Raw genomic sequence first — 13,662 nt, 5'->3', positions numbered from 1 at the left:
ACAGTGAAAACACAAAGAAATAATAGCTAAAAGGAAGTATATCAACGACTGAAGCTACTTTCTCTTTCTTTACCCCTAAACTGCATGGGTCTTTGTAGCTCAGGATAACCCCTGTGACCACCTGAAATGAAATGCAGAGAGACATTGAATCTGGAATCAGAAAACCTGTCATCAGTACCAGCTGGATCATGGACTGGCCAAGCATGCCCCGGCCTGTGCCATCACTGCGGAGTTGCATGAGCTTTATTCTCCAGATGTTCAATAGAACTGAGGACTATTTTCTTTCCCAGATAGATGATAGATAGGCAGGTAGGTAGGTAGATAGATAGATATGTAGATAGATGGTATATAGACTAGACTAGACAGACAGACAGACAGACAGACAGACAGACAGACAAATAGATAGAAGAAAAATATGTGGATAGATGATATACAGATTAGATAGATGAAAGGTAGGTAGATAGATAGATAGATAGATAGATAGATAGATAGATAGATAGATAGATTAGATAGGATAGGTGATAGATGGTATATAGGATAGATAGATAGATAGATAGATAGATAGATAGATAGATAGATAGATAGATAGACAGACAGACAGACATAGGTGATAGATAAAAATATATAAAAATATGTATTAACACTATCTTAAAAACACATACGACCTTTAAAGTATTATTCATTAGACATCTTGTCAGTATTTTATTAGACACTTCCCATGGAGTCTTGGGTTGTTGCTTTGCTGTTGTTTATTTTTGTTGTGCTGTGTTTTTCTATGTCAACAGTCTCATTTTTCTAATCCTTGTACAATAGGAAAAAATACAGACATTATAAATATGATGAGTGAGAGCCTGAGACGGTGGCTCACTGGATAAAGTCCTTGACTTGAGCTTGATTCTCAGCAATCACATAAAAATGTCTGTTTGGGCCAGGCAGTGGTGGCATATGCCTTTAATCCCAGCACTTGGGAGGCAGAGGCAGGTGGATGTCTGAGTTCGAGGCCAGCCTGATGTACAGAGTGAGTTTCAGGACAGCCAGGGCTACACAGAGAAACCCTGTCTCAAAAAACCATAATAATAATAATAATAATTAATAATAATAATGTCTGTTTGGTATGGTGGTGTGTGTGTGCTGTCTTTGTAATCCCGGAGCTAGGGCAAGCTAAATGGGAGAATCCATCCCTGGTGCTCACTGGCCAGCCAGTCTAGACAGATTGTTGAGGTCCAAGCCAACAAAAGATCCTGTCTCAAAAGAGATGGTGACTTCTGTGAATGTGGTAGTTTGAATAGGAATGGAGCCCATAGACAAATGTATATAATGTTTGGCCCATAGGAACTGACAGCATTAGGAGCTGTGGCCTTGTTGGAGAAAATGTGTCACTGTGAAAGTGGGTTTTGAGGTCATAGGTCATTGTGGCTCATGTGACACAGTCTCCAGCTGCCTGAGGATCAGGATGTAGCATTTTCAGCTCCTCCTTCAGTGCCACGTCTGCCTGCACGCCGCCATGCTTGCCACCATGATGGGAATAGACTAAACCTCTGAAACTGTAAGCCAGCCCCAAATAAATGTTCTGTTTTTTTTTTTTTTTAAATGAGAATTGTCGAGGTCATGGTGTCTCTGCACAGCAACTGTCTACCAAGCTCTATAATAAACATATATAAACATGCATTAGGTGAAGGAGGAGGGGGAGGAGGAGGAGGTAGTAGAGGAACAGGAGGAGGTAGCAGAGGAAGAGGAACCCACTGTAAAAAACAACATCTCCCAGAAACTGCTGGGGATTGTCCCTAGGGCCTCACATATGTTAGGCAAATGTTCGCCTTGCACTATACACAAAGTCTTGGTACTTTAACATTTTAATTCGAGACAGAGTATCACTAAGTTATACAAGCTGACCTTCAATTCCCTCTATTCACTACCCAGGCTTTGAACTTACAATCTTCCAGCCTCAACGTCCCAGACAGCCGAGCATACAGAACCTGTACCACCAGGCCTGACCCAACTACTTCTTCTCTTTACATTCTTGAGGAATTCTGTTCAGTCTTTATCTGGCCTTGCTGTCACAGTGGCCAATTATTTATTAAGCATTAAAAAGCACTGTCTGCTTCTGTGAGTGAGCTTGTTACAAATCAGTCTTTCAGAACTCCACAGAACTGAACAAACTAGAAAAAGAAAAATGAAAAACAAACCTCCGCCACACTCCACATCCTTCCCAATTTCAATTATTTGGACTCATTTACCTTGCCCAAGAATGAACAAACTTCGTGCAAGGGAGAAAGCTACAACGGCGTGACGCTTTCTATATTCTCCTATCCCCGCTAATCGTTTAATTTCGAGAGCTAAATATAAACAACTAACTTCCCTGAGAAAGGCCAGCAAGGCTCAGCCAAGAATCAAGAGAAAATGGCTCATGCCTATAGCTTCCAGATCCATACATACAGGCTGGAAATTTCCACTTGATACTTAATAAACTGCACCCCAGAGAAAACACAAGCCATCAAGCCTTTAGTCACAATGACAAAAGAGCATTTTCCGTATCTAGAATGCTAGGCCTGCTCTTCTCAGAAAGAACTTTCTGTTTACTCCCAACTGTATCAGCGTTGGTCATGTAGAATTCCAACTAACGCTTAAGTTCTTAAAGAACCATTTAACACGGACCTTTGTGACTGGCATTATTTTGTAATCACGTGGGTTTTCTGATTAATGACATGTTACTACTTAAGTAATTAAAAATAATTTTGATATTCACATTGATATGAGGAATTACGGTAAAAAAGGGAGGTGGACCATCTAAGCTGCTGCTCCTTTGGGAAGCCAAGTAACAAAACTTGTAGGACAGTCAGTCCCAGGCAATGAGGAAGGTCTTCTGTTTTGAGCCTTATCAGTAATCTCGAGCTCGGCAGGGACTGCAGAAGACAGAGCATTGAGAAAGTATGCTTTCTGGGAGTTCACACAACTCTAATGAGACACAGCAAAGAACATCAAGGAATGGGGAGAGTAAATGCGGATCCCTCCACATCAGCCATTTTGCTCCGTGGTATCCCATCCTTCATATATCTTCTGAACTACCCAACCCAATGGTTTCTCATGAAGGCAAGAACTGATAAGTCGTCTATGACCAAGGGGACCTCAGGCTAGGGCATCCATTTTCTGTGGCTCAAGAAATATGTGTATGCTCTGGTTATTGAGAGAAATGGAGGGAGCCTGATTGGTGGTCTTAACACACCTTTCTCTTAACATTTAAACTGTACCCAAGTCAAGGTTTAGTGCTCTGAAACACTTCAGGATTTAGTTATCCAAGGGGAGCAACACGCCCCACCTGAAAAGTGGCTAGGGAAATGTTTGAGAGTAAAACCTGTGAAGTTAATTTAGAAATGTACCACTGACATGTTGTTTTCTTCAAACACACATATGCTCGACCTTAAATGAACCTGATCCTAACATACAGATACCAGGCAGCGTGGAAACTTAAAAGTCATTCAAAAAGCTGAGTGGTTGAGATGTCTTCAGAGTTAACCTTTATAAAAGTACCCACACAGGGTCTATGTGGTTCCCACACACGAACATATATACAGATGTCGGGGAGGAGAAACTGATTTTGTTTAAATATCACTTGTCATCCCTGGTTTTCCAAGCCGTCATTGTCCCCTACTAGTAAAATAGCAGTCACCAAATGATGGGAGAAAAATGCACAAAAAGAAAGGAGTAATCAGTCTGGGCAGTAAGAAGACAATATTGACCACACTGATTATTGAACATATGTTCCTTTCTTCATGGCATCTTTGCACAACTCTGAATTAATAATATACATATTATATAACAGGGTATACGTATACATATTATAATATATAACAATATATTATAACATATAATAATATAATATACATATTACATAATAGGATGCTTAAAATATTTTAAGCACATGACAAAATGTTTGGGCACAAGATTATATCAGCTAAACTGTTTTATATGCATATGCTGGCAGTGTAAAAATCATAAAACTAAATCAAAATAATTTGCTAAATCAATAAAAATGCTGAAGTCATGAAGAACTCAATTTATAATACTAATTAGTTTTCAATGTTCTATGACTCACACACTAATCTACGTGGTAAGAATCTACTTTTTACCATGTCAATTATTAAATACGCCATTAAAAGTGGCCCTGAGGGGGTCGGGGGGGCGGTTATAAAATTCCTCTCTAACTCAGCATAACCTCAACCAGCTTTCAATCCAGAGACTGAGAACAGGCCAAGATAATCACAAAATGCAAACAAATTAAAGTCAGTAGCAGTCTTAAAAGTCACTTTGCTTCCACGGCGCTCTAATAGAGGAAAAATTATCCTATGGAGTCATTACTATTTTAAAGAAGCTAAGTGATCAAAGCCAAATCAGGAAAAATTAGTATCCAGGGTGGGGTGGCTCTAGGACATCAGGGCAATTTCAATGCTGCTACTTACATCTCGAGTTAGCAGCCGATATGTTTCTGTTTCCTGTCCGAATTTTAGGGGTTGTATAACCAGAAAGAAACATTTTTAAAGGCAAAAAATACAACAGCATGTATAGTTGGAGGGGGTTTACTCAGAGCCAGAGTTTCCCCCAAGTTCCCCTTATCCCTGTTCCTTCCCCTATGAGAAATTAATGGGGGAGGGGGCATAAAAATAAATGATAAATAAAACTCAAAATAAGAACATTGCGCACAAATTTCATGACTGATATCTCATACAACAGGCAAAAAAAGACGTGAAAGATGAAGAGGGAACAAATATTCAGACACCAAGATGAACGCAAAACAGACTCATCCCTTAGGTAATGCAATATTTCTCTCTTTTTTTTTTCAGTCTTTAAATATACTTAAAATATATTCTTTCTGTATTTTTTATGGTAAAACACCGAAGCGTTTAACATTTCCTCTCTCAAAGACTAAATTTAGGGAACGTAAGAGATGTAGGGGGAAAATAGCGGTGACAACATTCGCAATTTAAAAGAAAGAGAATTCAGTGGCGCGCTAAGCAGATAAACAGCACAGCCAGTCAAACTTCCAGCACCACAACAACGGCACCACTGGTAACAAGCAGATTCAGTAGATATAGATAGATGCCATGTCATTAATAGAGAAGGACAATGGACATTTAATTATGTTCCTATCATTTTATTCATAATTATATGAATTACGATCCATTTCTCAAATACAATAAGATAAATAAAATATACCTGTCACCAGTTCATTTATTCTTAGTCATCAACATCACGCCACTTCCCTGTCTGGAGTCCCCAAACCTCATATATCACTGCCTGACACTGACACCTACTGGAACGTCCTGGAACTGTGTGTCCCCCATTGCACCGGCTGAGCAGTAGCAGAGAATATATAAACGATACATTTCAATTGCAAATAAGACAACCTCAGGTTTCCAAAAAGTAACGCCCGTGCCGAATATTTAAATTCTAAGGCATCTTTGAAAAATGAACAAATCTCGATACATCTTCCCAAAGAATACTCCTATTGGAAGTAAACTTCCTCACGACTTCAGTGACATGATGTATGCTTATTTAGGGTCTTATCATGAGACTACTTAGTAGCTTTCTCCAGCACCTTAATTTTGCTTTTTGTGTAGAAGTAAACTCACTCAATGGCCTTACAGCTCAGAAACCCTCTGCTTTTGTGAAAGTGCTTATGGGAATATATGAGAAAAATAATAGCCCAGCTTTTTTTTTGAATGCTTCATATATTTATACCGTTAGCTTAAAAAAAAAAGTAACATATATTCGCGATTCATGTATCTATACTGATGGTTAAAAAATAAAATACTAACATTAGTGAATGCAGTTTTCTTCTTCATTATCAAAATTGGCTTTTTGTGAAGATGTAAACATGTCACAAAAACACACTGATTCTTTAAAGTAGATTAAATCCCAACATATCCAACAGTTAGTTTTGTACTTTTACAACTGGATTAATAAGTTGGATCAAGCTTTAAATAACTTAATACAAATGAAAATGCAGTGTTCCTTTAAAGCGTGACTCGCCACCTCAATCTATTTCCTAAAATTATATTTTAAAAAGTAAGTTTCTGGGCAGATACACATTAAATTAGACAAACTGTAAGGTACAACTGTGATTTAAAACAAACAAACAAACAAACAAACAGAATCCAGCTTCCCAGCCTGCTTTATAGGCAGAGCCTAGGTGCTTCGACACAACAAATTTAATATCTTCAGAAAAATAATGTCATAAGAGGCAGTTTTCCCAATTACAGATCAGTTGGTCTTTTAGAAAACAGTAAGATTCCTTCTTTAGAAGCATATGAAGAATTGTACAAGGAGAAAGAACATATTATTGTAAAACATAAAAATTGACTTACTGCTGTTATAATCTTCCTTTTGCATCATTATCATCTTGTTTTTATAAAACTAAGGAGACAGTATGAACACTAAATAACATAAAACCATGGGCAATAACAAATACTAACCCAGAACAACACAGGGGGACGCCGGACGGCTTGTGTTTAGAATGACTGACACTGCATTCAAAATGTATAACTGTCAAACAAGTTATATCCTAAAACACTCCTTAACCCATCTGTCCACAGAAAATTGAGTTCTTCAACTTTAACTACGACATGTGGAGACTCAAAGAATACAAGAAACGTTTATAATGGGGCTAAGCTAGTTTTTAAAATGGGCATTACTTTTCTAAATTGGAAAAAATCAGTTATAAAAAGAAGAACACATTAAACAATCTTTTGAAAGACCATTTTGAGCTCTCTGTTTGATTTTGCTGGAGTTTAACATTGGATTAATGTGTCATTAAATATTAAGATATTGCAAAGTACCCCACAGGTAACAGGTCTTAATGAAAATAGTTTGTCATATTTTCTCCAAACAACCCATCTCAGAAGACTAAGTTATGGATGGTAAAATAAAATATGTACTAAAATAGTACTTATTTCAGAGGCTTAAATAAATTTATGGATATCTATCTTTTGGCTCTGCCTTTGGGGCATGGTAAAATAAAATATGTACTAAAACAGTACTTATTTCTGAGGCTTAAATAATTTTTAACGGAGCGATTCCCCTTAACAGCTTTTGCAATCAGTTGCCTGGAAAAGGAGTTTTTCCTTTCCTTCAGAAGAGCCTGAAAGACGACTATTTTCTAGGCAGGCAACGGTGGATTCTTTAGACACCCACTCCCTCTTTCCAATCAGTTACCTTGCAGAGCTTCTGGTAGCGCGGAGAGGAAACTGCCATCCTTTGTAAACGGTGTAACAAAACCACAACTTTCTGCAGAGACGTTCTCACCACGGCCATCATTTTAAGTTTACCACACTTCTGAAGAGTCCTCAGAATTTGCATTATAAATGAAGAGCCGCGATCATTTCCTCCCGGTCACTGGACAATGATTTGCCAGTTCTCTGAGCATGCTCATTTCCAGACATGCATTTGAAAGATAAAGGGGTGGGGGGAGGTGTTTAAGGTTCTAGAGAAAAGGAGGCTGGGAGTCCATCAACTTCTTGATTTGACAAAAACACTGAAGAAGAACGCCACCCAGACAGCCCCCAATGGATGCTCACAGCCAGGACCTGCTCAGCCTGGCGTGGCCAGAAATGAAGCAAGTTGCAAGGCGGCCAAGCAATGCTGGCTGCAGGGAAGGAGAGCGCTCCGGAAACCAGAGGATATTAAGTGAAGCGCTAAAGCTAAAGATACAAAGCCGACCTCCCCCGGGGACAGAGAGTGAACCCCATCACCGCCACGGTGCATGCCTGGTAGCTGGGTTTACATGAGGAAACCCAGTGGCAGGGAGCCTGACGCTTTACCGTGGGATGCGAGCACTCCCAGCGGAACGCGGCTCCAGCTGTGTTTGTGGGATGAGTAGAAATACTGAGGAGCACAGAGCTATTTGTCTGGAAGGACCAAAGCCTACTCTGTGCTAATAAATCACTTTAAGCTGAGTCTGGGCATTGCATCATCTAAAACAAAACAACATATTTACAGAGGGATGCAGGTTTACCTAAGCCCCAGAGGCAGAGCCAAGAGATACGCTTCCAGATCCCTGCATTGGAGCAAGGCATGCTAGAAATCAAATAGGAGCCCTCTAAGTAAGCAGCCAAGTTAATAACAAGAAGCCCACAAGTGACTAGGGAGCATGGTAACTCCTCCATCTCCCTCTTAGACAGCATCTTCGTAATCTTTTTGTTTGTCCTGAAGCTGTTTTAATTTCACAAATAGGAAATCCGAGATAACAACTGTATGACATCATATGAAGGTCCTGTGTGTGTGTGTGTGTGTGTGTGTGTGTGTGTGTGTGTGTGTGTGTGTGTGTTTGCTTTCGTACATGTGCATGTATACATGTCTGAGACACATCTCCCACTCTGATAACCAGTTTGGGTACAAGATCTTAGAGGAACAGAGGAGTATCCCAGGATGATTAAGTGGATGGGCAAAAGGGGCACTGTCAGAAACTAAGTCCATATGTTTCTCATTATCAAGGTCCGGCCTATTCTAATTGCCCAGGGAACGCAGCCCATTTGCCTCTCTGCCAGGCTATGATCAGGAAATGTGACATTTTCAGGAACTTCTTTTTTCTTCCATCTCTTCAGTCCTTCACAGTACTGTGATTTAAGGTCTTCGATTGGGTCTAACAGAGCTGGTTCATCAGGAAACAGCAGCCTGTGTATAATTTTCCACCAGCTCCTTATTGAGGACCTATACTGCCTCCTTCTGGCGAGGCAGCCAAAGCCAAAAGCAGCCCATTAGCATAACTGAAAATGCTTGTTCTTAGGTAGCTAAGAAAACAGATTAGTGACCGTCAAGGTCAAGAGTCTGACAGGTTGAGAATAGGAAAGGATCCTAAAGGGAAACGTGGATTTCTGAGGTGTTGTGTGTTCTATGTTGACAGTAGCAATGGCTGTACATCTTTGAGAATACAAAAAAAAGAAAACTGGAATTACAGAATGTAAATAAACAGTGCAGTATGTAAATAGCAGACAGAAGACTAGCTATAAAAAATGTGAACATACAAGGGGAGCTTCTTCCACCTGAAAGATGTGGGCCCTGGAGTGTTTGAAGCTACAAGATTTATTTTTTTTTTTTTACTTGTTTTGGTTTTTTTGTTTTTGTTTTATTTCCTCATCATGGAATAACATATTTGCATATATATGCTGAGGTATTCCAGACTTAGGACCTAAGCCTACACATAAGTCAATTGTGTTTTCACACAGACCTTAAGCACCAACTCGGAGAATAGTTTTTATAGCATCATTAATGATTCTGTGCATGCAAGAAAATGTCACAAGGTGGGCCATCATTGTATAATTCCTATTCCAGGGCCAGCAAGTGAAACGGGATTTCACCTCACAAGCACACTGTTGGGTACAGGGATAGAACTGAGTGGTCTTCTGTCTCCTATGAGATAGAAGTAGAACACCAAGCTAGCAGCAAGCCCGGGGCAGGACAAGACGCAGATTCTAAAACACAAAGACTTTCAGATCAAATCCAGCACATTCTCACACCCACTCCGAAAAGGCCACAGGGACCCTGACGTTTATCCAGAAAAGAACTAACGCTTCACAATAGTTGATACTGAAAAAAAAAATAGAGCTTACATTTAAAATGTAATTAAAATAATGAATGCCCTAGACTGTGGCAATGAAAATCAAGATAAATGTGTCAATTAATAAATGGAGTTTTGAAATCAACAACAGCTTCTTCTTAAAAGCAATCAATAAAAAAAGAGACAATTTTGGCACCTTCCCCTGGAGGCTACTCTTAACACTTTATTCTGTTTTAATCAAAATAGAACTTGCCATCCCTTTAAGTCCAAACTCGTCGCTCCTATTACTGCGATACCTTCTTCTCCTATGATACCATCCTTACCCTCTTCCAGCACACACGATCTCATGTTCCTCCTCCCAAGGCCCTAGACTCATGCCAGGACTGTATTTCTAGCTGCTGTCACATCTGGCACACAGGAACCTAGCAGGTACCCCGTTGTCTCTGTCCCTGAGGATGAATCCATTCCTCACAGAGTCATCAGCTAGATTCCTCTAAGTTTGAGGCTTTAACATCTCACCCTCTTGTCTAATCCCCTTTATGATATCTCCCACCATCAGCAGATTAAATATACAATACAGCAGACTAAATATGCAACACGCTTGCCAGGGACACACACACCCCACCCCTGCCACCATGAACTGTTTAGCTCTCAAGAAGCATCTCTCTCCAGCAAGTCATCCAAATCAAGTTTTCTCTTGCTGAAAGACCTCTCCCTAGAAGAAAAATCAAAACATAAATACAAGAGTCCAAATGACCAACTGTCCTTAAAAGAAATGGCCCAGAAAGTCTTCAGTGACCATTGTGCTTCCAAGCCCTTCTTTATTAAAATATATTCAGAATCATCTTTAAACTGAACACGGTATAAACTCTATCTCCATGAAATACCTCTGTGAGGCTTTGCATCTGCTTGGCACAAGATATAAATCAAATATAAACAGTGTGCATGTCATCTTAGGACAAAGATGGATAGATGGACAGATAGATAGATAGATAGATAGATAGATAGATAGATAGATAGATAGATAGACAGACAGATAATAGGCAGATAAATAGATGATGGATGAATGGATGGGTAGATAGGTAGATGATAGATGGATAAATAGATGATAGATGGATGAATGGTTGCGTAGATGGGTGAATGTGTGGATGGGTGGGTGGTGGATAGGTAGATAAATGATAGATCGATGGATAGATGGATAGATGGATGGATGGAAGGATGAGTGGGTGGATGGGTAAATGGGTGGATAGGTAGATAGATAGATGGATAGATAGATGATGGAAAGAAAGAAAGAGAGAGAGAGAGAGAGAGAGAGAGAGAGAGAGAGAATGGATGACAGGATAGATCCATCCATCCCCTGATCGTGCAACATGAGCACAATGAAGTAAACACAACACCTTACACAGAAATCTCAGGTGGCTCACCACCACCGGCAGTTCAACACCAGCAAATTTACTTCATGATTTCAGGTCTTCTCTGGTTTCCTCACACACCTTTCCATTTCTGAACAAGCATCCATTTGAAATCACACACACACACAAATGAGAATAATCTAGAAACCCATGGGAAAATTTAAATTCCTTTCTCTCCGAAATGCTCGGCCAGTGGCAATAAGCCTCTAATGACCATCTGTAAGGTGCCAGAAACAAAGTTATTTAATTAATTTTTTTAAAGTAAAACAATAAGAGCTATAAACTAAGAGTATCCAATATGAGAACAGAAGGTGAAAACCATGTAAATCGACATACTGTGAGACATCCTGAAGATAAACACATTCCACATTTGTCTTCAGATAAGCAGATAACGGACTCAGCTGTTAGCAAAGGCCCTCCTTTGTATGATCCCAAACAGACTATTTTAGCAACATCAGATTATTTTTTGAGAAGCAATTACCATACATATTCTCTCTTCATACACTAGCCAACAGCCTCCTTGGGTTGTCACCGTTTGCCATTAAGACAAGTAATCCCCAGCTTAGTTATTTTTACTTAAAAGATTCCTACCATTTCTATTTAAATTTATTTCTCCCATAGCTTGAATATTCATTAAATATTGAGAGGAGCTGGAGCTAGGGTAAGAATATATCTTAAGAGACAATGTGTGAGAAAACACCATTAGACTCTCCAATGGGCCTGTGTTCTGCTATATATTAACAGGGTTCCTTCCTTCCCACAAGTTACTGCCTACTGGAGTGCACAGTCTAAACAGCATTGAAACCCACAATGCTATGTAAATTAAATATCTGCCTGCAGGTGTAGATCAAATTTGCAGTTGTTTAAATCATAAAAGTAATATGGATTAGCATTTACACACACTGAATGCCCACTGCAGCCTTCTGAAATCGAGATGTTCCTGAAATATTTAGCAATTCACATTAACAGTCACATTCTGAGGATCCAGAGAGTGAAGGAAAAGAACACATCTAACTTTGATACCTGCCTGGACACACTCATCACCAAGTCACAAAGCAGTGTGCGACGCATACGAAATGAGCAGGCCAACAGACATTTTCTCTGATATTTGCTTTTCTTTTATTTCTACCATTTCCTGGTGTTGGCTGATGTGCCTGTGTGTGTGTGTATGTGTGTGTGTGTGTGTGAGCCCTTACACATTCGTGAAGGTGTGGGGTGAGAGGTTGACCTCGGGTGTCTTCCTCCATCACCCTCCACTCCATTGTTTGAGACCCAATTTCTCAGTCAACCTGAAGCTCCCAGTTTAGGGAAGACTGCTTGGCCACTGAGACCCTGAGATCACTTGTCTCCACCCTCCTACCCGCAGCTTGAGACAGAAGACCCGCAAAACCGTCAGGCAACCTCCACACTCGGCCTTTGGCGGTACAAGTAATCTAAACTCAGGTCTTTCTGCTTCTGTGGCAAGAACATTACCTACTCAGCCACTCTTGCCAGGCCCTGACTCTCCTTAATTTCACTACGCGACAGTAAGAGTCTTCACGCATAAGGATGAATTATATAAAAGCCTATTCTAAAATAAACAAATTTGTTTTTAAAAGAGTTTTTTAAAATTTACTGTATGTACGCATGAGTGTGTATGCATGTATATGTGAGCGTGCATGTGTTTGCGTGCAAGTGTGTTGGTGTGTGTGTATATGTGTGTGCGAGTGTGTTTGGGTGTTTCTGTGTATGCATGTGTCTGTGTGCATGCACGTGTGTGTGTTTGTATGTGTGTGTGTGTTTGTGTGTACACACGCATGTGTGCATGTTTACTTGTAGAAGGTGCAGCAACGGCACTTGCTTTTAACACATTAATCACAAGTATTTTTAACTTAGAAAATTTAAGAGTAATAGTTCCAAGAAAGCCTCTAGACCTTTAATCCAATTTGCTGATATTTTATGATAGGGTCTTTTAGATGTTTCAAGAGAAAAGCATTCTTAAGAATGGATTTTAAAAAAATGGTTTGACAGTACTGAATTTCAACTGCAGAAGTTAGAATCAAGTGTATTTCCTTGGGACTTGTTGCTGAATCACCACGTAAACAACAAGAATAGCACCTCTATGCTTAAAGAACTATGTGACCAACTAAGGTATGTAAAATACACGCGCCAAATGATAATGAAACACATGTGCGCCACAGTAGCAAAAGACTGTAGTCAAATTGATGAATTTACATGTTTGTAAATAAGTCACAAGCATACAGAAGAAATGCAATGTATCGCTGTGGCACACAGGAGATGCCCCTGCTGCAGCAACTTTTAAATTAAGTTGTAATTGAGAAGGTTTATCTAAAATTGACAAAAAATGGTCACTCCACTTAGCCACAATAAGAGAAAAAGATGCAAGAACACAGGAGTGCCATTACTTGGAATGGGAAGAGAGATTTTGGCATGCTTCATATAATTTTGCACAAAGTTGTTTAAAGAAACGCTTTACTATTACCACATTTCTTAAGAATGAGATTGAACCTCAGACTACATATGTAATCATGATTATAAAGCAAATACATAAAGAATGTCTTTGAGTCTAATAAATCTAGCTGTAACTGAGTAACAGAGATTTGAAGTTTCCATAGCAAGTATTTATATTAAGTGTAGCATAAATATAATTTATTGTTATAAATAACAAACATTATAATAAATATAATAATATAAATTATA

The 13,662-nt window shown here is 39.3% G+C and overlaps 1 protein-coding gene across 5 annotated transcripts in view; it reads right to left on the bottom strand.

Moving 5' to 3' along the window:
- Utrn (utrophin) overlaps positions 1–13,662 on the bottom strand; it is a 508,244-nt gene that overhangs the window by 239,387 nt on the left and 255,195 nt on the right. The gene's annotated exons all lie outside the window — the stretch shown is intronic.

Source organism: Apodemus sylvaticus, chromosome 23, assembly GCF_947179515.1.
Source record: "Apodemus sylvaticus chromosome 23, mApoSyl1.1, whole genome shotgun sequence".
Taxonomy (NCBI): Eukaryota; Metazoa; Chordata; class Mammalia; order Rodentia; family Muridae; genus Apodemus; species Apodemus sylvaticus.
Note: the sequence above shows the minus strand (reverse complement) of the source record. Positions and strands in the feature narration are given on the sequence as shown.